Source organism: Plectrocnemia conspersa, unplaced genomic scaffold (assembly GCF_051122295.1).
Source record: "Plectrocnemia conspersa isolate PC_06_02 unplaced genomic scaffold, ASM5112229v1 ptg000005l, whole genome shotgun sequence".
Classification (NCBI taxonomy): Eukaryota; Metazoa; Arthropoda; class Insecta; order Trichoptera; family Polycentropodidae; genus Plectrocnemia; species Plectrocnemia conspersa.
In genome coordinates, this window is record NW_028277169.1 from 14350648 (window position 1) to 14376496 (window position 25849).

General features: G+C 27.9%; 1 non-coding gene across 1 annotated transcript; it reads right to left on the reverse strand.

Annotated features, from left to right (window-relative positions):
• Positions 1–22949: 22949 nt before the first annotated feature.
• TRNAL-AAG (transfer RNA leucine (anticodon AAG)) lies at positions 22950–23031 on the reverse strand. The gene has a single exon. It is a non-coding gene; the product is annotated as a tRNA-Leu (tRNA).
• Positions 23032–25849: the final 2818 nt, after the last annotated feature.

Consider the following 25849-nt stretch of genomic DNA (forward strand, 5'->3'; position numbering starts at 1 on the left):
TACTGTTTGCTTTTGAATTTTTACAGTAAAACTTTGTTTTTAAATAAGTAAAAGCATAAAAAGCCTTGCTTCACCCTGAGTATTGCAAACTGATTTTTTGCGTTTTAAATATAAAAAAGTACGTTTGACTATTAAAGTACTGACTGGAATAGTGGAGATCAGGCAACAAAGCTTATACATTTCTAAAAACGCTTCTTCTTCCAGTTATATTTTCTCTAAGAATTTCTTAATCCCCGTAACCGTTCTGACAAAACAATTCAATACACTGTATATGGCCAACAATTCACATTTTAATTTTGATGAATCAAATAAACCTCCATACGTCGACTTTAGGGGCCAAAATTCACATGAAATTATAGATATAAATTTGGAGAGTTTTTTAAATGCAACTAATTTTATAAACTGTAATTCTTTCGATCCATTTATTCTACTACACCGTCAAATATATCATTGAACAAGCGCAGATACTTTTTGTCGACATTAGCTAAGTCTATTTTTTTGCTTATGTGATAGTTTTGCTGTGTTTTAATAAAAATCGAAATCTTTCAACGATGATCATAACATTTAGTGGTAGTATATTATCAAAAACTTTAAATAGTTCGGCTTGAATTATTCTCATTTAAAGTTGTAAATCGTTTTTTAACCTCAGATGCAATTAACGCATTAATGCGTCTCGAATCTATTCCTAAAATATTTGTAACAATATGCCCATTTTCTCTGGTAAATATATATTTTACCAGTGATGTAGTGTTGTAGTAATATATACATTTATAAACTACGAATTATGTATTTACATGCAATGTGTAAATGTTACATTGAATGTATATTTTTCAGTGAATTTATATTTTCAGTAGTGAAGTCCAAATACATTTACACCAGTAGATATATATTTTTTAAAGCGAAAATATAATTTAACTAATATGTGCTTGTGAAATCATATGTTGCTCATAATTGTCTATTAAAATTAATTTAACAGATATGAAACGTCCATTTTCTGTTCAAACTAAAACCTAATCAAATGAAGGTTCTAAAACTAATTATAGTCTTAGAAATTACATCAGGTCAAGTCTAAAATACAAATTAAGACAACTATTTTTTTATGGAAAATAAGCGAAAGAAGAAGCACAGACAGGCGTTTCATATTGCATATTTCTCCAAGTCAAACCAAGTCATAATCTACAACAATAACCAAACAAAATGTTATATTCCGAACTATTTATTAGTTAGCCTATATAGTGTATTTTCAAGGAATACAATAATATATTACTATACTTCCATTATATAGCATTCAATATAAATAATATAATACATACGCATAATGCCATTTAATACAATAAGGACGATATTAAATTAATTTTGATGTAATCCGACAAGTTTAATACTGTATATCCGTAACGGGTTTTATTGTTTAATCACGAATGGATTTCTACACTCGAAATGTTCGGTAGTATGTAAAGCCTCCTGAGGGTGAAATAACAAAGCCCGAGTGGTCGGGACCGAGCCAAATAAAATATTGATGGTGAAGCTATTCCGGTGGACTAAGTGCTCCGTGTCGACTCGTTCCATTTCCCAAGCTATTTTCTTAGCCACCGTAACGGACAATAGTAAAATTTTACACTCGAACAATAATTATCAGCGTACACCTATGAAATCTAATAGCTCGTGGCGTAGATAATGAAGTCTTGGGACTTGCCTGCAATCGGATTCCGGTGGTGGCTTTTGTTTAGTCGTTGCCCTAAGCTGTCTTATCAAGATACTGTTTACCACCAGAGCTCATTTCAAAGACTCGGCAAACAGAAACAAACAGCTAAACTAGGATTGCTTTGCAGGGATATGGCTTTTAAACGGAGGAAAACATTTGTTGCGTAATTAACTCAATATCGGCAACCTAGGCGAGATAATGCTTTTAGACATGTATTATAAATTAATGATGTAAGTACTTGCTTAATTTTTATTTCATAATAAATTTATTGCAAATAGTGGGTTTAACGATGTTTCTTAATAATATCCTCTAATTCATTTTAAAATTATAAAAGTAAAGATCATTTAACTATAAAATTTGAGAAAATACATTGTAATCTTTTTATAAAAGATTTTTTATGTGTTAAGAATATAATAATATGAGATTGATTTAAAATATTTTAATTAAAAAGTGATAAAAGTATATTTATATAATATGTTAAATATTTTTATACTTGCTTGGTAAATTAAATTTATAAAGTTTTATGATGTATACAAAAGTTAAGATGGTAATCGAAAAACAAAAGGTAAAAAATGATATTTTATCGCTAAAATAAATTAATTTTATTGCACACGGTCGGCGTTTTGCTTAACGGCCTCTGTGAGAATTTAGCTTAATAGAATTTTTCGTATAATCACATTAGGCACTGCCGTAGCAAAATCCAGTCGGACAATTTGAATCGAGGCCCCGCGCTCCGGGAATCGGGCAATAAAACCTAAATAAACGTTTCAATTATTGTAAAAGTTGGAGGGCAAGTAGTGGATGGAGGAAGGCAACAAGAAGAAGAAAAAAAGAGAACAGTCCCGAACTGCTTATGTAAGAGAAGCGGAAAAAACTCTCTCTTTAATACAGTGGCGTAGTTCGGCTATCGGCGGGACGAATCTCTTGCACAGCCTCCCCGTTCGGGGAGATCAATTCAATTACACGGAAAAGAAACATGATTGCCAATTGGCTCGGGGAGATTTTCAAAATGCGATTGCATTGCCTGATGCATTCGCTTGTGTAATTCGTCCGAGGAACGAGACCGGCATGGGAACGATTTAATACAGAGAACGACGGCAATGCACCATTGTGATATATTTGACTAAGCCAGTGAAGAGCAAAAATGGTACCATAGTTACTAAATCTAGTTAGTGCTCCTCACAACTCAGCTTAAAGTTAATATGCTAAATATATTAAAGTTGTTAAAAAATGAAGCGACAAAAAATAATAATTATAAATTTTAACACCAAAATAATAAAATGTGAACACAGAAATTTGCCGAAATTATTGTCCAACTGAAATTTTTATTAATAAGCTTATAGTGCCATTGAAATTTGTTTTTTTCGTTTGTGTGACACATTCAGCCGCCACAATACTTAAAATGAATAATTTGGATAAACATAAATTCAACCCTATAGCAAAAAAGTTGTCGGTGATTTACCAATTTACTAAGATAATAAAGCCAATGACATAAGACTAATTTTTTTAGGAAGTATATAAATATGGCTATTATTACATAAAAAAACGTTTACAGTCACTTAAAAAACTTTTGATAGAAGAAATATAATTAGGAATAAAAGTCATTTGTTGATTTATTTATAAATTAGTTCAGTGGTTTCTAAACTAGCGTAAAGGGGTCCGTGAAAAGTTTCATCTTTAATTCTTTTTTGTATAATAAATAATCATATTTTTAATGAAATGGATAACATTTGATCGATCACAAGAAAATCACTGAAAAGGAAGAAACTGATGCTTTAAGATAATGATATAATATAATGAAAATAGAACAAGAAAATAGTAAATCATAAATCGGTAAATCGTGTCTTTTCTTGATCAAAACCACAAGAAAAAGTCAAATGTATTTAGGAACGAAAAAAATATTTCAAATTTACTAAGTTCATTTAAAAAAAAATAATGCTTTAAATCAATTAACACAAGAACTGAATATGCATTCACTGATTCAAAAAGGCAAAGTAAAACCATTTTAAAAAAATAGAGCTATAAATATCTTAAATTACAAAAACTTTTGCACAAGAAATGATATTGAAGTGAACCAAAAAAAATATTTTTATTTATTTTAATGATTTTAAAGCTTGCATTGTGAACAGAATATACGTATTTCTCAATGAACAATTAAACAACATATTGCATTTACATTGACCATTTTTGAAAACAAATAACTGATATAATTATCATGCAATTCATAATTTACTAAAACTCAATTTTGGTTGAATGAAAATAAATAGCTTTAAATAAACTTTGTCTAGCAAAGCTCTACAAATGCTGCTGTTATTCGTAACATTCTATTGTAGTTATATATGAAATATTATTTTCATAAACTATTTAAGCAAAATATCAATAATGTAGTGAAAAATAATATACCGTAGTACTTTTATCGATAGCAATATAATTTATTAAGCTTTAATAAAACTAGTAAAACTTTAGTAAAACTACATATAAGTTAGTCTTATTGTTATTAATATGTAAACGTTTTTTATTTTTAAAAAGAAAACATATTATTTTGTATATAAAATTATTTTATATGATAAGGGAGGAAAGCAAGATTTTTTTAAATTAGGGCAAAATAACAATAAGTTTAGAAACCACTGCATAGATTATACCATCGGTCAAATTTGAACTAACAAAATTAGCAGATAATAGCACAGTTATGTACAAATACGTATGTACATAAACATTGAAAAATCTATATAAAATATATCTCGTTTATTTTAAAGAGATTTCTTAGGTATTTGAATTTTGCTAGTAAGCAAATTTTTTTTTTGGAGTATAGTATTACATCGTGACGATTTAAAGTGGTTGTTAAAGCATTATAAAATTACGAAAAATGCCAACATTTATAAAATAAATAGAAATATTAATTAAATTTATTTATCACACCCAAGTAATCCTTTTCTGTGTATAATCCAAAATAAAGAAATACCCATTCGTCTCAAAGATTTTTCATCTCAATATTCAGCACTAGGATTTAAGGCTTTAATGTATTAAGGCTCCGTTTGATTCTGACCCTCGGCCAGCATCCGAAGAGATGACAAGAGATCGGGCCGAATTAACATGAGATAAAAACGTAGGCCGATCCTTTCGGACGGACGGGACACTTTGTGAAATTGAAACAGTGGCGTTTGTTATCTAATCTGTGCGAGTGGTGTCATTGTGGCTGCGCCTTGTCATTCATTTACCCTTCATCCGAGGGTTTTATCTGGGGGCAAAGGGTCCTGCAGGCTTTGATCTTCAACGGGAAAAACCATCGGGATAACGCGCCTATCGGCCTAATTATATTTTTCAATTATGTGCTCTGTGTATGTGTTTCGACTCAACGGACCATAGGATTTTCAGTTGAATGGGTTCGTTTTGTGGCTAAATTTTCAGAAATTAATTAATTATCAAGGATGTGTAATAATACACCAAATGAAATTATAATTTAAATTTAACAGCTTATATTTTTCAAGAATATCCAATGAAAAATTTTTGAGGCTAGTTTTTTCTATATATAAAACAAATTTTTTACACTGTTTATATTTTTACAAATATAATTTATTTTACAAAGAATTTATATTTAAAATATGGTTGTTCAATTGTGTCAGATTAAGTATATTATTTCTACAAGTACTTGATTTTCAGTACTGATCATTAAATAAACTGAACGCTCAGATCTTAAATACGGTTCTGAGAAGTCAATCTTGCCGTTCCTCTAAAACGTATTTTTGATTTATGTAATTCTATAAACGTTGTCATTAACTAATCTATAAAAATGCACAGAAGTAACATCACAGAAATCAAACAGAAGATTCATAAATTGTGCATAAATAACTAAAGATCAGTCATAGTAATGTTAGATTCTGTTAAATTGTTCGAAATAATTATCCATAAATATGCTTTCAATCATTTTCAGCATGTTTTGTCAAAGCAACAGCATGGTCTCGTCCCACCCGATCTACTGTTACTAACCTTCCGTTATGCCAAGACGGTGTTACAATTTGTTAAAAATTCAAGTAGACGTTGTATATACAGGTTTTGAAGGGGCCTTTGAAAAGTAATTGATAACAAAAAACTGTCGGACTTTGGCTGCTCAGATGATTTAACTCGGTTATTCTCGACTGAGTGACCGTAGACAGCTTGTAACATATGGCTGCGATTGTCATAAAAATATTTCACCCATTGCGATTTTTTTTAAATCATCGCTTTTTTATTTTTTTATTTATTATTAGTATCAATACTGATAATTTTTGGATTTTTCCTTATGTATAAATTCACACTAATTGGTTTTACAATTATATTTGCTATTAAATTAATGCCTTTTTAATTTAATTAATAAAAAATAATATAAGTATTTATAATTACTTATTATGCATAGTAAGTTAGTATTTTACTATACAATAAGAATTTATTAGTACATTACTTGTATAAAATATAATCAAATACCCTGTTAGAATAATCAAATTAAGTTTGACTCCGCGTCATATTGTGTGTATCTCGCTTCGGTTCATAACGAAAGTTAAACATTAAATCATAGTCAGTTAAACTTTCGAACTACTGACCCAATTACAGTTAAAAACGTTAACTCGACGATAAATTTTACATTGGAATTGATAAAACTTTGCTTTTAACAGAATAGGAAAATGCAGCATAAGCTTAACTTTGTTAATTATGAATTTTATTCTAATTTCTATGCTCTTTATTTAAACATAGAAGCAATGAAATATAATTTGCTTAAATTAATTAAAACATATATATTTACAATTAAAAAATCTATTACAGAAACACCGAATAACCAATCGGTATGGACAGCTTTAGTTCCATCAGAAATAAGTGCGGGCTTCATAAGTACATAAAATTAAAATCTTTAAATGGATGTGTTTGAGAATAAAATAAGTTAGTTAAAATACATAAATTTCAGAAACAAATTTATTACAAAATATGCAGCTTTTGATTTAACAAAACTTTAACGACAAAAATGAAACTTCAGCATTAGTTATAGACTTATAAAAATCTTTTGACACAATAGAGCACAACGTATTATTAGAGAAATTAAAACATATTGGAATAATATGACAAATACTAAATTTATTAACAAGCTATTTAAATATTAGACAACAAATAGTTGGTACACAGAGCGAATGTAAGATTGTTAAGTGTGGAGTTCCACATAGTTATATTTTGCGACCTTTATTATATTTATATATAAAAATGATCCAACCCTTTGTAAACTTGCAGGAAGGATTTAACTATATGCTAATGATACAGTAATAATATATAACGCTAAAACATACAAATATGAGAGATTTGATCCATATTAGTAAATGGACGAGATTAAACAAATTATTAATTAGTGGGAAAATAATCTAGATGATATCAAATGATAATTTTGATATTATAATCACTGTGAATAATTATCCAATTACATAAATTATTAATAAAAAATTCTCAGGTCTACTTTTAGAAAAAAACAATACAGTTATATAATAAAAAAAATATTACCAATGGCAAAAGATTTTACAGATTTTAAAATATATCACCGTATAAAACTAGATTAAACATTTATTATGCACATATTCATAGTCATCAAAAATGTATGTCTAGCATTTGGGGATTTACAAGTAAATTTAAATTAAACTCACTCAAAAATTGTGTTGTAAAAAAATGATAAATTTACCTTTCGATGCTCACAAGAAAGACATATATGAAAACTTAAATTTTGCCTATAACTATTTTACAAAAATATTTATTAATAATGGTAACAAAAATATGCTAGAAGTAAAATCGATTATAGATACTAAATTTAAATTTAGAGAACAGCTACATAATTATGAAATTAGATCTACTGATGATTTACACATCCCTTTTCTGTAAAGTTTGGCAAAAATTCTTTAAATTATGTGGCATTTAAAACATTTTATGATTTACTAAAGTCATCTAGAAATAACTAGAAATTTTTTTTTTCAATTTATGCAACTTTTTTCTAATATTCTAGTTAATAAATAAAACATATATTTGTTTATTTTTATTTTCCTTTACCATGCTTTTTATTTTTTTTTATTTATTAAAAAATATTTTAGGTGTATTTTTTTTAAATGTATACATATTAAATTTCAAATTTTATTGTATCAAATTGTATTTGTACTGTTAGTTATAAATATACATGTTAGTCAAGCTAAGATTCTGACTGATTGTCATATTTCGAAACGAATGTTTATTTATAGCATACTTTCGACTCCTAGCAATATTTATATTTATTAAAACGGCCTTAATAGTTATCAAAAAAAGACCTAAGACTTATATTTCTATAGTAAATAAATGAGTCACTAAACGTGATTGTAGATTACCATAAATTAATATAAAATAAAAAAACATTAAATGCCACATTTTGTATTTTCTCTATAGTATTATATGTTTCTGCAGCATTAGATATTCACCATACCAGTTATTATTTTTAATGTTTTATTTATCATAGTTCATGATTTAAATGGTTTACACTAAGAAATTACTTTTTAACCTTTTTTTACGCTGTACTTTGTTCCTATATTGACAGGAAAATAAAATGCTGTAAGTACACTGTGTTGTAAGTATAATGGTAATTAAGTTTAGAAAAAAAATAAATAGCCACATTATAACTTGTTATTATTAGAGTGTAGTATACACAAACTTAACAAAGAAGTCTGCAGATGCCACCTAAAAAATAATTCATATAAGCTGTGAATACCCTCGTATGAATATTTTAAATGCATTTCCATTGAAAGTTTGCTGGAGAAACTAGCTTGTACACTAATAATTCTCCGAAACAAAAGTCTCCAATTTATACAGAGCGATACTTGTAATTGGATAGTTTTTGCAAAGCAAATTAATGCAGAATTACCCGGAGCAAAAAATTAAAACAGTACGGTGCATCGCCGTGGTTTTGGCTCCTTCAAAGGGTTTTCCCGGATTTACATTTCAAATTAACCTTTTGCTGTGCGCTCTTGAGAAATTGTTAGGGCGGTCATCTGCAAACTAATAGTGCACTCAGAAGTAAACATTTGTAGACCGGCACGAATGCTGTCGCACGGACAATTTAACTTTATTAAGGTTAAATTTATGGGCAGCGTTTATACCCTTGATTTGATTTCGCCAACTCGATCTCTCGCCATGAGTTAGTAGGGCGCTTAACACATTTATATGGCTAAGTAAAGTTTAATATTCTCATAATTTATTTTATTTTTTAATTATAAGATAATTTCAAATACTTTAGACTTAATATTTGATTCGTAAAATATTTTAGAAAAAAATACATATTATAATTATTTTGTCTTCATTTGATTTTCTTGTGGTGTGATTAAATCATTTATTTCTAAACAAATATTAAAGACTTTGGTCCCAACATTATTTAATATCGTATTTTTTTTAAGTGTAAAAGCTGCAAAAGCTTTTTAGATAAAATGTGTGATGGTTATATTTATTTGGCCACAAACATTGTTAACATTTGTTTTATTTTATTTCTTATTTCTTATTTTATTTTAATAATTTTTCACATGCATAATTAATAACAGAGGTAAAGCATCAAATCTAAAGCATTTAATATAAATATTTAATAGTAAAAAGTAATGAGTAAACATATTAGTTTAATCTAGTATTTTAATTTATAACACATATATTTTTGGGTTTAGCCAAAGTTAATAATTACAATATGTATTATTAAAGAATTATAATTATGTATAACACTGAAGAAGAACGTATATATATATATATATATATATATATATATATATATATATATATATATATATATATATATATATATATATATATATATATATATATATATATATATATATATATATATATATATATATATATATATATATATATATATATATATATATATATATATATATATATATATATAGATAATTAAAGAAGCTGTGTCACAAAAGTATGATTAGCTTTGTAGAAAAGAAACAACCCTAATCAACGATAAGAGAATGCGAAAAAATTGGGTGTTTTATAACCATATTTCAGTTTCCTTGGTATTACGTTAAACGAGTAAGTTCGTTCGATGATATTTATTTATATTACGTTGTGAAAAGCTTAAAATTGTAAATTTAATAGCCTCTTGGTACACTCCTTTCTCCACAAGAAGTCTACGATGCAATTCAATTAAAAGCCTCCGTCGTCAGATTCAATTTAATCATAACGTTCGCCGAATAACCGTAGCAGCTATCTCCATATCAGCTCCTTAAGTCGAAATGAGATGACAAAGCGGAAAGATCGCCTCTTTCAGATAGCTGCCTCCCTTTTCGTGAGAGCTAATGCCCTTTAATGTTTATTAGGGCCGAATCTCTCATCACATTTGTTGCGAGGGAAGAATTTCTGCTAAATTACTTTTATGTCACAGCGAGTATTAACGGGGGTAGGTAAAGAGACGGCACCCTTAAGAAAAAGGGTGCAAAACCAAAGCGTCTTTCAGAAACTGTCGTTAATTATGAAAAGCTACAATAAACACCATATTCTAAAACGAACTAAAATCATTATATAAAAGGATTTGCATGAAATATTTAATTATCTATAATTGTATCTAATATCAGTTTGTGTTAATTTTTGATAAATTATAATATACCTAAATTGGACCTCTGCAGTGCTCTAAAGCGATCGCATCAGTAAGATTGTACGTAAGCACGTCGTAATTTATTTTCTTTATTTATTTAGACAAATTAATTCAAATTACATCCAATCCGGATTCGCTTGTAAAAAAGAAGATTTCTCGAGACCCATTTAATTCACTCTTCGCGCCGCCAAGTTTTTCTTTTATTTTACGCGTCCCAGAGATTGTTTCTTTTACGAACCGTTTCAATCGGTTCCGGTTCGGTGTGAGTGCGTGAGACGCAATAAAAAAAGTCTAAAACCGAACCGCCTGAAATACGACCGAATCAATTTAAGCGAAGACAGGTTATCTCCGATACGATTTACGGCCGGGCTAAATTGCTGATCGCAATCGCCTATGTTAAGAGATTGCCAACACGCAGATTCCTTCGGGTCATTCGTGTAATTTTTCTTCATTAGAAATTCATTGTTCGGCCGTTATCCGGCGATTAAAAGTTCGCCGGATGAAAAGAAGCGATTTTTGGTCGGAAAATCGTAAGGGATTAGTTTGTGAGCTTGGAGCGTTTTGGTTTGGCTGGGGTCCAAAAAAGTGTATATTTTTTAGCAGAATAGTATGTATATCAATTTGGACAGTTTATTCAATGGTTTCAAGTGAAAAACTGCTAAACATACATTCAATTAGTGTTAAATGTATTAATACAATATAAAATTATTCATAAACTAATTTTACAAATATTCATAAATTAATTTTACAAATATTTGGATATTATTATTTTAAAATAATATGAAATCTTAGGAAGAAATAATATAATATTTGTTGTTAACAAGTACTTAAGTCGAAAAAATCTTAAAAAAAAATAATTCAGCTTATCAAAAATCTTTAGTTGTGTTATAATGAAAATTTAGTTTAATGTTTTTCAATTTCATGATCAGTGTATAAAAAACAACTTTATACTGGTTATTAATCAGTGTAAATATTTTTTTTTAATTCACTGATCATGAAATTGAAAAAAACATATTTTTTATTATAACAAAACTAAAGATTTTTGATTAGCTGAATTTATAAGACCTAGAAACGCAATTACTAGATTCTTAATGCTAATATATTGTATAATTTAAAATCGAAGTTTTATTCTAAATAAATATTTTTTATGTTATATGTTATTTTTTACCTATAAATATTATTGTTTTACCTAAACTAAATATGTGTTTTAATAAGATTTTAAATCAGAAAATATTTTTGTTATATTGAAAAATATTTGAAGTTGTTGAAAAAAAATAATAATTTTGCTTAAAATATTTGGAATAAAAAGACGTCACAAAAATTCTCCTACTGCCTTGTTAACCTTGCAATTTAGTAAAAAAAAAGAAACCAACAATACGACTATAACGAAATTTATTAATATAATATGTCTATTCACTGTAAACATTATTAGGAAAAATGCTAACTTTATCCAAACACTTGATGAATTGCTAAATTATATTACTACGAATAAACCATAAAATTATCTTTATTTGGCAATTTTTAAAATTTCTGTATTTCCTGATAACATTAAATTATGTAAAATATTATAACTATTTTTTTAGTTTAGATTCAATTAATATATTTTTAAACATATTTTAATACTATATGAAGGCTTACAGAAAAGCTAATATTTTTTTATTATAGCTAACAGATTAATATGACAGACTAAATGCAAAACAGAATATGTTATCAAACGACAATATCTTATTTTAAAGTTATAAGATATAAAAGATTAATGGTTTTTAAAGTGAATTTTTAACTGCTTGGTAAAATAAGTAAAAACGAGTTTACTGTTATCATAAAGATAGTCTTTTAAATTATTTTTACTCATAGAATTTAAAATTTTTGAATGGTGTGTGAATTTTCGTAATAAATTAACAGATTGTGTTAACGTCATATTTATATAATATAAATAATATTTTAAAAGCTAAGATAATGTTAAATTTTATTATGTTTGAATGTGTTAAAACGATATAAATAATACAACGAATGGTAAAAAAATTCTACTAATATATTATATTATAATTTAAAGCTATTTATTCTGCATGTAAAAAGACAAGAACACCGTATGTCAAATGATATACGAGTAACACCTTGTCAAACTAAATTATATGTATATAATAAAGACAATATGTATATACCCATTTTTAATTATTTGTTGAAAAAAGAATACATATTAGTAGTTAGCATAATAAAAAAAATATCATTGCTATTTTATAATTAATTACTAATGTTTTTTATTATTAATTTATTAATTTTCTATTATATGATTTTTTTAGATATGCTTAACCCCAATCTTTCTTATCCTAAAGTCAAAAAAATCATATTTATGATTAAACATTATTATTAATCACCGAATAAACACTGTTTAAAACACACATAAAAGCACCGAACCGTCGAGCATCAAAATTCATACACAACGCTTTTTCCGCAAAATTAAACCCAAAAAACCCTCATCTCCCCAGCGTATCCACGTATCCCATTAACATTCAAATACAAAACACGATAATTTTTATTATGATTGCTCTCGCAGCATTAAAACTGGATTAGCGAGCCATCTTAATATTCCCTGGCCCTTCTCCAGAAAACCACAGAGCATTTATTGTTACATCAAATTCCTTAGAAATTATATAAATTGTGATATAAATAGATATCTTGTGAATAAAATTATATAAATTAGATAGGCAGTGTCTGCATGTCAAATTATTTCAATTACATGATAAACATTTTATTAAAAACTGTCTATTAATAGATAATTATTCATTGCTCCTAATCGATGGATTGGTACCTAAATATAAAAATCAGACAAATAATTTTTTGCAAGTCATATGTTACTCATGCCAGATTTAAATATTTTTAGAGATACGAAGAGTCATCAGAGTCAGTCGTCCGTGGCACCGATCGTATTCCGATAGTGCATTATAACGTGTCATAGTATTTTATCGGTGTTTCATGAAGGTACACAGACACATTCATAAACAGTCTGGCAACTGAAATTATGGTAGCCAAACTGAGACAGTGGTGGAATTAACCAAAATCGAGGTGCATCAACCCTCCTAAAGTCTGTGACTTATCGAGATGAAAGCAATATAGACGTGTCGGCGCCCTCAGAAAGTATAGTACAATTTAATGGATCATTAAGTGGAAATTATTGTATGAAAACGCAATCTATTCAGGATTTTTCGTGAAAACGGGTTTTTCAAGAACAATTAAGATTAATGTCTACCCAAACATCGCTACTATTATATTTAGATTGTACTACATTATTTATACCAATGCGTTTTACACATAAGGTTTACTTATAAAAATATAAATAAATATATCATAAGACATATAATATATTCTATTAATATAGATAGACACAATGTATAAATTAATATTAAAAAAATAAATAGGTTTTTTCTCCTACATATGTGCTTAGTGTACGAGTTTATTTTTAGGGTTAACTTATTACTAAGGTCAACTAATTTCTATCAAGTTTCAATAGTCTTAATAAGGTCGAATACTTATATTCGAATACTTGTATATTTTTTTATATTTATATACGTAATATGATGACATAGCGTTAAAAATTTTTCAAGACATCACAAATATAGAATTAAAAACTCAACTATTTTAGGTGGTATTGACTGATTGTCTCGACTAGCTCAAATGAGCAATGTGGAAGCGGCTGCTTTTTCTGAAGCGTAAGCTTGACTATATTCGCGTTTGTGATAAAGTTTAGTGTATGAAAATTCAAAAGCAAAGTGTATAGTTGCAGTGGCAGTTTCGAATGTAAGTAAGATTGAAATGTAAAATAATAAATATGAAGGCAATTTTTGTAGCAACGCTACGACATATTTAAGATCAGAAAATAAAGAGTTTAATGACATATTATACTAAAATATTTTTATTTTTGACTTCTTAGCTAATTTTAACTTTCACAATATATTTTTATTACAAATCTTCTCGTAAATTATTTGAATTAAAAAAAACCATAAAAAAGTTACAGTTTTATATTATATATAAGAAAGATAACAAAAAGATTGTAGAAAATATAACAAATGAAAATTTGCAACACTATCTTCCGCATTACAATGCTTTGCTTTTTAATGTAATACAATAGCATTTATAAGGTACCCAATGACTGGAATGCATATCCCTTAAAAGATCTGATCGTCATGCACGAAAGCATAATTGGATTTTTGTTTATTGCGTTTTTACCGCATATATTCGACAAGTTGTTTTCTCCTTGTCGCTGCATTCATTTTATTAGTTATATTATGTATTATTTTTTTATCATTAATAAACATAAATTGGTTAGCAAAAAATATTATTTTTTAAGCATTTTCTTAAAAAAAGAAATACATATATATTATACAAATATATTTTTTTATATACATTTCTTATTATTTAGAAGCTGCGATTTTATATAATAATATGCTAACCAGCATTTATTTAAAATACCAAGTTGTACACCTGAAAACTATTTCTGGAATCTTGTACACGTTTAACTCAACAATTGTTCAATTTGAAACTATTCAAATCAGAATCACACTTTAAAGATCTCACTTAGTTTCTGGCGCTTCATAATATGACATTGTATAATTAGTCCAACAATGAGAGAAAAGAGCGCAGCCGAAGGCGACTGAGAAAAGTTGCTCTTTCGTTACGCTAGCGAGTAGGAGAGTAAACCGTAAAGTTTTACAGGCTAATTACGAAAGAATGAATTAAAACTTGAAACGCTAAAGCAGAAACGATTAAGCCGAATGAAAATCTCGAATCCGGCACTGGTGCGATTGACAACAAAGGGCGGATTGAACGATCCCGGGGACCAGGAAGCGACTCATTCAATTCCAAATTGGGTCGTCCTTTTGAAAAGTTTACTTAACACGATTTTATCCTACCCAGCGTCTAGCGTGCGCCAAATACAAGGGTGCGAATTAAAAACGAGTAAGAGTCGTTAGTGTGAAAATTTAAAGCAAAAAGCGTCTATTAAGGCGTTAGAACCTTTAGAAGTTAGAGGAGAGATATCGGAGCTTGGAACGGCCTGGAATATTATGCCGATCTAAAACACGTGCCAAATGTGGCATATTCTGGCTTTCGTTCAAATTACGTCGTTAATATCTAGATATAGAGAGTGTGAAGTAATAATTATACCTAATAGCTTATTAAGAAAGTAACATTTAAAAAAAAAGACAATTATAAAAATATATTTTATTCAATATATTTTAGAAACTTTTAATGAATAAAGATATTTGTAAGATTAAAAAAGGTAGCTCTAGGAACATTATTAAAATTGTTAAAAAAATTATTGATTACTAAAAAATCTCATCACATCGACAGAAAATCTGGTATTGATTGATTTAATTATTTCAAATGTTGTAATGTGTTTTAAGGTAGTAATCATACGTGACATCGTTAAAAATGAATTCTAAAACAATAATAAGTAAGTTATTATTGAGCTTTCAATGAGCCACTTATCTACATCGATTTTCCTTCATACCTGCGCTTAAATACGTCACAGTAAAATACACAGAGCCACGTAATACATATTTTCTTGACTTAAAATTATACAGGCGGGTTTCTCGGAATGTCTGGTGCAGCAAGAAAGTAAGTTGCCTTCGGGTAGGTTCGCTCTGGTGGCACAAACATAGTAATTAGCAATGCGTGTGTAACGACGTTTGTCGCCGGCGTCTGAAGGGCGGGCCGCCCTTATGGAATCTGACAGAAGCAGAGCCACCAAACACCCCCTCTCGTCCCACCCGTTGTTCATAAGCCACCCTCGAAGCACCCACAGAATTTCCAATTGAAACCGTTTATTAAACAACACATTGATGCGTGAAAATACATCACAAGGACGATGCTTGTACAATGGCGGTAATTAGGGACCATTCATTAAGCTGCTTGTGTAATGTTTATAATATAATAATTATAACACATGCTTCATACAGAATAAGTAAAAAATAATATGAGTATATGCATTATGTAATATGTTAAATAAAGTAAATAAAATATATATATTGTACCTCTTAGAATATTGCCAGAATCTATAAGCATGCATTATTAAGGAGTAGTATAAATTATAACTGGTTAAAGATAAGCACATGCTTTAAATATTCTTAAATTTGTGGAACGACTCAAAAGAGTACAATATACATTGAGAAAACAATCGTTTCAAAATTAAAAAATCAGTGTATTTCATTATACTAAAATATATTTAGTATAAAATACACTACTGATGCTTTGAAACATCCAATTTATTAACGTTATGGAATTCTTCACTAAGACCTAATCGCCTACGTGTTTTAAGTCGCGACCAAGATCAAAATTGTCCTAATTTTTTTTATAAAATAAGACAGGGAGAATAGGATATTATGTTACCCTCATAAGATGCATACAATTATTCTTGAAAAGACACTGAATTAGCACAGATGATGAGAATTTCCAGAAACTTAAACCAGAGCGTGCACCTCAGAATCACATACATATAAAGACCCGTATGTTATATGAAAACTTGTTCGTCTCTGTGGCTAACACTACAGCCTTAATTTGAAGGCGATGGTGGTAGTGTACAGAGACATCTGCCTTAAGTAGTTATGTACGCTGCTGGTACGTATACATAGAAAGCATATTGCAGACTTTATTTAAAAAAAAAAAACTCACTTGAAAATTAATCTCGAGCTTTGAAATGGTTCCACTGTTGTTTATCAAAAAAAAATGTCACATCGCCACTGAATCAGGTAAGAGATACCTCGCCTTGGACGGAGTAGTAATCCTGAAAAAATATTTCATCATAAGACTCGAAAGTTTTTCCTTCTAATTACATTAGTTTCATTACTGTTAATGAACGATCCAGTACATGACTGGGTACGTCTGAAATTTAAGCTATCTCTGCGACTACCAAGGCTCGAACACATATTATACTTTCGTACTACCTCCAGTAGCACTGCTACATCGTAGGCATAAAATATTCGAGCCCTTGAGAGGTCTGCAAAACAAACGGAGTATACTCTGACATATTTATTTTAAAAAAGCAATACAATTTAATAAAAAAATAATTACCCTCTCTATTCTTTATTTTACACTTTTTGACTATGGTTAGAGATGCTTAAGACCATTATTAGCTTTCAGACTATTGATTTACCTGCATGGAATGCCTGATTGCGTAGAAAATACAGTGGCTTATGGGCCTAAACTTTTGACTGAATCATAACTGTGAAGCAATGGCTAACTGCTGTAGAAAATAAAACATTTTTTGATAAGTAATAAATATTCTAACACAGCTTTATTATGAAGCTTATTTAAATATGCTGTTTGTTACCACTTATTGTTAATGATCTTTACGAATAACTTTTGCAAAATTTTAATAATTATGTTGTAGATAAAATTAAATAAATTGTTATCATTTCTGCAGCTCTTAATTACCAAGGGTTCACTATGAAATTGTATCAAAGCCTAATCATTATATTATTCAACAGCTTTAAAGCTTGACATAATCAAATAAAATGTTTAATAAACATTGTGGCATTTAAATTAAGTTGACAATTTATAAAATAAAAAATACGTACTAAAACAATTATAATTAGTTTTATTATAGGATATAAAGCTTTTTTACAAACACGTATGTATGTGCATTACAATGCACTATGTTTACGAAAATTACCATAGCAAAAAAATAGACTAATTTATATTAGAATTAAAGCGTCTGACGCAATTAAATAATACATTTTGGAGACACATATATAAAAAACTATTATATTGAAAAAAATATATTTAAGTAATTTACTAGATGTAGTTGAATTTTTTTTAAATGAAAATATTGTAAAGCATTTTTTATTGAAAAGAGAAAAGGTGAGATTTTTCTTTTTTCATATTAGTAAAGATCAGAAATATAAAGGCCAGAACTAGTGATAGTCCACCAGTGAAATTAAGCAAGACAGCTAACCAAATCAGTACCATAAAGATTCACATAAAAACTCAGGTAGATACTATTTAAGCTGACACATAACTAGTCAAATAGGCTTAATTTTGATCGACAGATTTATTCCAGAATCTATAAGACACCTAGTATGTGAGCAGCCAAAAGATACCATAATTCTTGAGAAGACCTGGCCAAACTTCAACACAAAACTACAGGAGAAACGATCAAACAAATTACGTTTTTTCCATAAATCACGTAAATATCTAATTTTTCTGACTTTTACAACTAAAATAAAAATTTACAAAAACTATTTTTTTTAATTTAAATAATATGTATTCCTTACATTGACGTTTTTACTTTTTTTTCTTAAACAATCTTCGTAATTTTTTTAAATTATTTTTGTGGTACTGTCTATATTTTTTTATCAGTTTCTTCGAAAATTGCCGTTAAGTTTTTAATAAATAATAACCCTAGAATAACTTACATTTGTTAAAACACTTTTATGCTATTTTATCCAAATAAAATATAAATTGAATTACAGAATTTTTTTATATTATCATTTATATCCCTAGATATGCAAAATTTAAATTTGAACTTTTTTAAGCGGCACCTTGTACTTGTACTCATATGTATTAGCATGGTGACGAGCTTCACAGCTCGTCGCCTAATACTTAATTGGATTTCTTTGACAAATTAGAGCACAGGCGTCTGTTAGAAGTTCATGTCTGGTGTCTAAACGAAGCGTCGTAGCTACAATATAACATGGCGCCTATTGATAAAATTAGGTTTGTGATATATCGTATTATATTACAGCAATTAATATTTTATTAGGGCATCTAGGTTGGTAATAAATTGGTTTTATATTCAACACAACAGCATGTGTCAGCATATTATATAATATTGCTAACTCTAAGTTATCTTTAAGATGTCAACATTAAAAAAATAGTTTATTGACTTAAAATTACTGCTTAGCTAGACTTTTCTTCAACATAAAAAAGCTAATAATTTAAAATGGCGAATATTATATAAAAAAATAGATTTCTCATTATATGGTTAACAAAATTAAAAATACAATTAATATAAGCCTTAAATTAGTAGTCAATTATAAGAGAATACAAAAAATAACATACGATAACAACTCACGTCAATAAACTTTTGTGAAAGTTTTATAACCCGCTTAATATCTCTAACTGTATTAATAAAAGCACAAATTAGGAACGCAGTTTTACAGAGTTAATACAGTCAAGGTTAACACATTAGTCTTGCCTTGAGGACTAAATTGTTTTGTAGTATAAATCTTTGAATTTATTTAAATTGAGCAGTTATTAAAAAACAACCAGAAAGTTGGGACAATAACCAGCGACTCTAACCAGAGCTAAACTGATCCAGAAAGAAATTTGATTAGCGTAAGAAACAGCACCGTAAAGAAATTATTAAATAAAGTCGCTAATTACCCAGCTCTTATTAAGGCATCATACCATGTGACAAATTATTAGTGTATAAGTATGACATCAATCAATCGTTTCAATGAACACACCATGTAGAGCCAAGACCAAAAAAACACGTCAAGTTCAACCAAATGTTAAGGTTTTCTATAATGTTTTATTTTATTAATATAATAATTATAATAAGTCAAATGGCCAATTATTAATACTACGCTGTTATTACTAGTAGTAGTTAAATCAAACAACGTCATAATTTTGCAGCCACTGTATTTACCAGATATGGTTCTCTGCAATCTTTTCGTTTAAAAAAATATTAAAAGGTAAACGTTTTGCGACCATATATATTTATCACACCTTGTAAGTACATATATAAAATACTGTATATACATGCATTATTTATTTTATATAATCTAAGTAATTTAATTTATTTATTAAATTATATAAGACGTACTATGTATAAAATGTAAAAAACAGTGTCGATAAAGTTGAATGAATAAAAATCATAAATAAATCAAAATCGAACAGTAAATATTGGAAGCAATTCACAATAATGAAGGAAATGAAGAAGAATGGTTTAAGTAAGTTTATGATTTCGCTTCTATTCCAATAAATTACTGTAGCTTTCATTTTGCGAGTCATTAAAATGTATATCTATGTATATATTGTAATAGTACAAACGAGCCACGAAAGTATTGTAGCGAGAGTCTAGGTACGCTTTTTAATAAACTCGAATCGCAAGAGGCTCTTTGTTGACTGAGCCGGAACGAGTCAATTTCCAGGCCCTCGGACGCTGGAGAAGCTTACCCAAATTGCAGCTGAAAAGGAATATCAAGATAAAGCTTAAAATTGAATGATGGGGATGTATAACTGGGGAAAACGACGGAAGCCATTATTTATTCAGGCGCTTCGTCGAGGACTGAACCAAGAGAGGAGGTTTCCTTCCTTCCGCCGCTGGAGACGATTCTTCTCTGAATCCGAGACAGAGAGAGAAGCTTTAAATGCATCGAATAAATTATTTATTTGGCCATTGTTTAGCGATGCTTTCTATCGTTAGAATAGGCAACTTTTTAATAATTGTAGACAATTGCATTAGGAGAAGTTATTTGATATTAAATCGTTGTTTTTCTTTCATAGCTAAACTCGACATATGCTTATTTAAATATATATATTATACATTAATTTTATGTTTCACTTATTATTTTAATTAATAAATCAGATACTAAATAGATTAGTACAATGTCACCTCAGATTCATTATAGGTTATTATACAGACAAATTAATTTATACTCTTAAGGTTGTTGGTCTTAAGTCAACATTAATGTATTTTGTAAATTTTCAGATGATAAATATGATAACTTATACAGGTTGACTCAAAAGTATTTAAAGTGTTAAAAACTCGAATAAGCTTTTACAAATTATTTTTTAATTTCTTTTTGTTTTAGTTTAATAAAACGCAATTATTGCAAAATGAACTATAGAAAAACTTAGAACTGAAAAACGAGTACAAAAAATCAACAATTTAATTTATTAATATTTTTTTAATTACGAACGATCTGTAGCAAACAATTTAGATCGTCGTAAATTTTATGAAATGCATTACGAAGTTATCGATAATAACTAACCAAACAATGGCATTAAAATTAATCACCAGGAAAGAATTTCAAAGATGTGGAATAGCGATGTGACGCTAAAATTTGATTTTAATTGCAATTGACAATCGCAATTTTAAAACATATCTTTCATATTAAACTTAAATAAGGTAAAATGCAAATAAGAAATGTAATCTTTTAATTCAGTTGAGTAATACATATACATATATGTATGTAAATATCATCGAGTAAAATACTAATATGTTCCTCAAAACCGTTCTTCAAAAGCATATAAAAACAATCGTTTTAAGTTTATGCAAATAAATAGTTATGATATTTAGGCTATTAAGAAATTACTATCAATGCAAACTTTTTTATAAAGAACCATATGTTTGACCCTTTAAATTTACCTTTTTGCATGTCATAACTTAGCAGATAAAACACTTACAATCAAAGCTAAGATAAAAGTGTTTTAATTGTACAATCAAATAGATTTTCAAAAAGCAAAATAAATTCTGCACGCTGCTAGAACTGTATGTAGTTCGAGCTCATAAAAAATATCTGCCGAAATTTTTATGGAAATAGGGATTTTACTTATTTTAGAATTTTTGACTCCATAAGAATAATACAAAGCAGCTTGATATGCTTGTGACTCGTAGTTTTAAGTTCCATTCGTTAATAATAACTTTAAAAATACGAATAAAAACTTTATTATGACAACGACATTAAAATGTTGTATGATAGTCACGTAGAGATATTCGCTTTTAATTTTTAATTTTCAAGAAATACTGAATTAAAGCTGATTAAGTCTAAGAGAGCTAATAAAGTTTACAGTTGGCACAACTGTTCATTAACACATGATAGATTGAAATATTTCTAACAAAGTATCAGTCAATGAATAATCTTTAAACACCTTGCATCAATTGCTTGAAATCAATTGCTTTTCTATGTTATTAACCATTTATATTACTCCTAATGTGTTTAACAAAAAAATAACTACCGCTTCTCAATCGAATTAATATTTTACTTTAGAAACTGGCTTTCACCATCAGTGAAGCTCACGCCAAAATGACGCAGAGCACACCTAGACCCCAAGGTTCAGAAAAAATCAATCGTCAGATTTAATCCAGTCAACTGTAAGTCACCAGGAAAAGCTCAAGCTTCGAAACGATTTTGTGACGCATAGTCACAACAGGAATAACCCATTACGTATCTCTACCTAGAAATATAATATTGTGAAAATTAATACGTCCTAATTATATTTTTTTTCAGATTGTCCTGTAATTTTGAAAAACGTGTAATTAAAGCATTAGTATCGTAAAGATCTGTCACTTATATAGTTTGTTTTAAAATTAATTAAAAATTTTAAACTGAAAATCCTTTTGTACACATCTTTTCTGAATTTTGGCTAATGTTCAAGTATTTCTTTTCGTGTACGCTTAGCTTTTTTATTTGAGACTTCATGTATTTGTTAAATTAAGTATTAGGTATTTATATTGTATATGTTTTGTAGGGCTACTTTATAAAACAAATAATAATATATATTACATAATTAAAAGAAAATAGCGAGAAAACCAATCATATTCGGTGTTTAAATCCGTTTTGTCGTCAAACTTTAAGTTACAGATGATACCTCAATACCTTATATAATAAATTTGCAATTAAAAATATATGGCAGCGGTGGGATTCGAACCCACGCCTCCGAAGAGACTGGTGCCTTAAACCAGCGCCTTAGACCGCTCGGCCACGCTACCGTTGTAATCTCATTGGAACGCTTCCAGCACTACTAGCAAATCACTTATCCCAAAATAAAACTTCACGTGTATTTTTAAATACTAACTGCTGAAAACGATCAGAATAGAATAAACGTACAAAATAGCATAGCATTCGTACGACAGAAAGTATTAGTAGGGGTCTAAATATTACGACTCAAATGTAAAAATAGCGAAGCCCTAAAATATTTTATACTGGGTTTGAATTTTAAGCATTCTGATTTTACTCTAGGCTTGCCCGAGAGTTGTTTGTATTTAGATGGGAGAGTGTTTTTTTATGTTGTTATTCTTGAACACAATAGCTTATTCTTTGTCGAAGCGCATTTGAGGTTTCTCGTTAAGGCACTGAATTGAAATAACGTTAAAGCCCTGAATATGCGTATAAACATGTACATTAAATTCATTCAAACAAATAAACAGTGTTTTATTATTATTACCTATTTAATGCAGAGCACAGAGATGTATTGCATTTGAGAATTTAAACTTAAAACAACAAAATAAAAATATATTGTAAAAGATAAAAAGTATTAAGAATGGCTAAAAAGAAATGGTATGAAAAATTGATAGATGAAATACAAAATGATCCAAATAAGATGTGGAAATCAATAAAACAATTAATTAATCCAACTCAGAAAAACGACATAATAAAAATGGAAATTAATGGAAATATATATCAAGATCCTTATATAATAGCAGAAAAAGTGAATACATATTACATTGAGAGCATAGAAGAAATTGTGAATTCAATACCAAGGATTAGTAATTTAGTACAATATAATAATAAAGCAATAATTGTAAAATTTAGTAAATTTAAATCAGTATCATTAGATGAAATTTATAACATAATATGTAAATTTAAAAAAGGAACTAGTACTGATGAACTAGATATAAATATAATTAAAGAAACATGGGAAATAATAGGAACTAAATAAAATTATTTAATAAATAAAGCACTCTCCTTAGGAGAAATGCCTGAAAATTTAAAGATTGCTACTATTGTACCTATACCTAAAATAAAAAATAGTAAAAAAGTTGAAGAAATGAGACCAATCAACATGCTACCGTGTATAGAAAAAATAATAGAAGAAGTAGTAATCAAACAATTAAAGGAATTTATTACTTCTCAAAACATAATATGTGAACAACAATCGGGATTCAGAGAAAAGCATTCCACTGAAACTGCATTACAAGTAGTGATAAATGATTGGCTGTTGGCTAAGGATACAAACAAAATCATTGGAGCAGTTTTCTTAGATTTCAAGAGAGCCTTCGAAACAATAGACAGAAAAATAATGTTAAAGAAATTGGAGAGTATAGGTATAAGTAATATAGTTTTAAGATGGTTTAATAATTACTTATATAAAAGAAAACAAAAAGTTAAAATAAATAATGTATATTCTGAAGAGAAATTAGTGTCTTATGGAGTACCACAAGGGTCTAAATTGGGACCATTGTTATTTGTTTTGTATATTAATGATATAGTTAATAACGTGAAAAAATGTAAAATTCATCTATTTGCGAATGACACATTAATGTATTGCATAGGTGATAACATTAAAGAAATTGTTAATAATTTAAATAATGAATTTTGTATATTAGAAATATGGTTAAAGAATAATGTACTTAAATTAAATGAGAATAAAACTAAATGTATGTTTATTAATTATAAAAATGTGTTAGATAATAGTACCAAAATAGTAATAAATAACTCTAGTATAGAAAAAGTGGATAATATAAAATATTTAGGAGTAATTGTTGATACAAAATTAAATTTTAAAGAACATTGTTATTACATATTAAAAAAAATTAGTAGAAAAATAGGTTTATTATCTAGATTAAGAAATATATTAAGTATAAATACAAAAAAAATACTTTACAATAGTATAATATTGCCCCATTTTAAATTTTGTGCAACACTATTAAATATGTTAAATAAATTAGACAAACAAATGTTGCAAAAATTACAAAATAGGGCAATGAGAGTAGTCTTAAATAAAAATAGATTAACTAATTGTAAAAGTATGATTGATAGATTAGAATGGTTGAATGTTCAAGAAATATTGAGTATGAATGTTTTAGTATGTATATATAAGTTAGAAAATAATATGTTACCAAAATATTTTAATGAGTATTTAATAAGAAATAAAGATGTACATAAATATAATACTAGAAATAGAGAAAATTTAAAGATAATTAAGTATAAGAAAACGAGTACGGCTAGGGGAATTATGTACGGAGGTTTTGATTTATTTAATAGTCTTCCAAGAGAAATCCGAAACAGCAAAAATATAACGGGTTTCATAAATGGAATAAAAAAACACCTTCGTACATATAGAAATAAAATATAATATTAAGTCTTTATTATTGTATATTTTTATTTTTTCTTTCTGTTATGTATTTTTTATATATTTTTATATATGTTTACTAAATTTGTTAGATGTAAAGATTAGCTATTAAGCTAAATAAATTAATAAAATAAATAATAATAAATAAATATATCACATTTATCGAAATACGTGATACAAATACAAACCGATACAAAAAAAATTTGAATCGGTTTGTAAGACGCTAAGACCATTTTTGCTAAGGTACGCCTAACATGACAGTTTATTAGGTTTTAGTTGTAGCAATGTTGAGCAACTGTGTATTTATAATGGCCGTGAAAATTTCTGATCATGTCAAATTCTTATTATTATAATATACTTTGCATTCACTTAATATATCATTTTTCTATAAGCACAAAATATTTTTTAATTAAAACAAATAATAAGAATATGTAAAATTCTTTCATAAATTATTA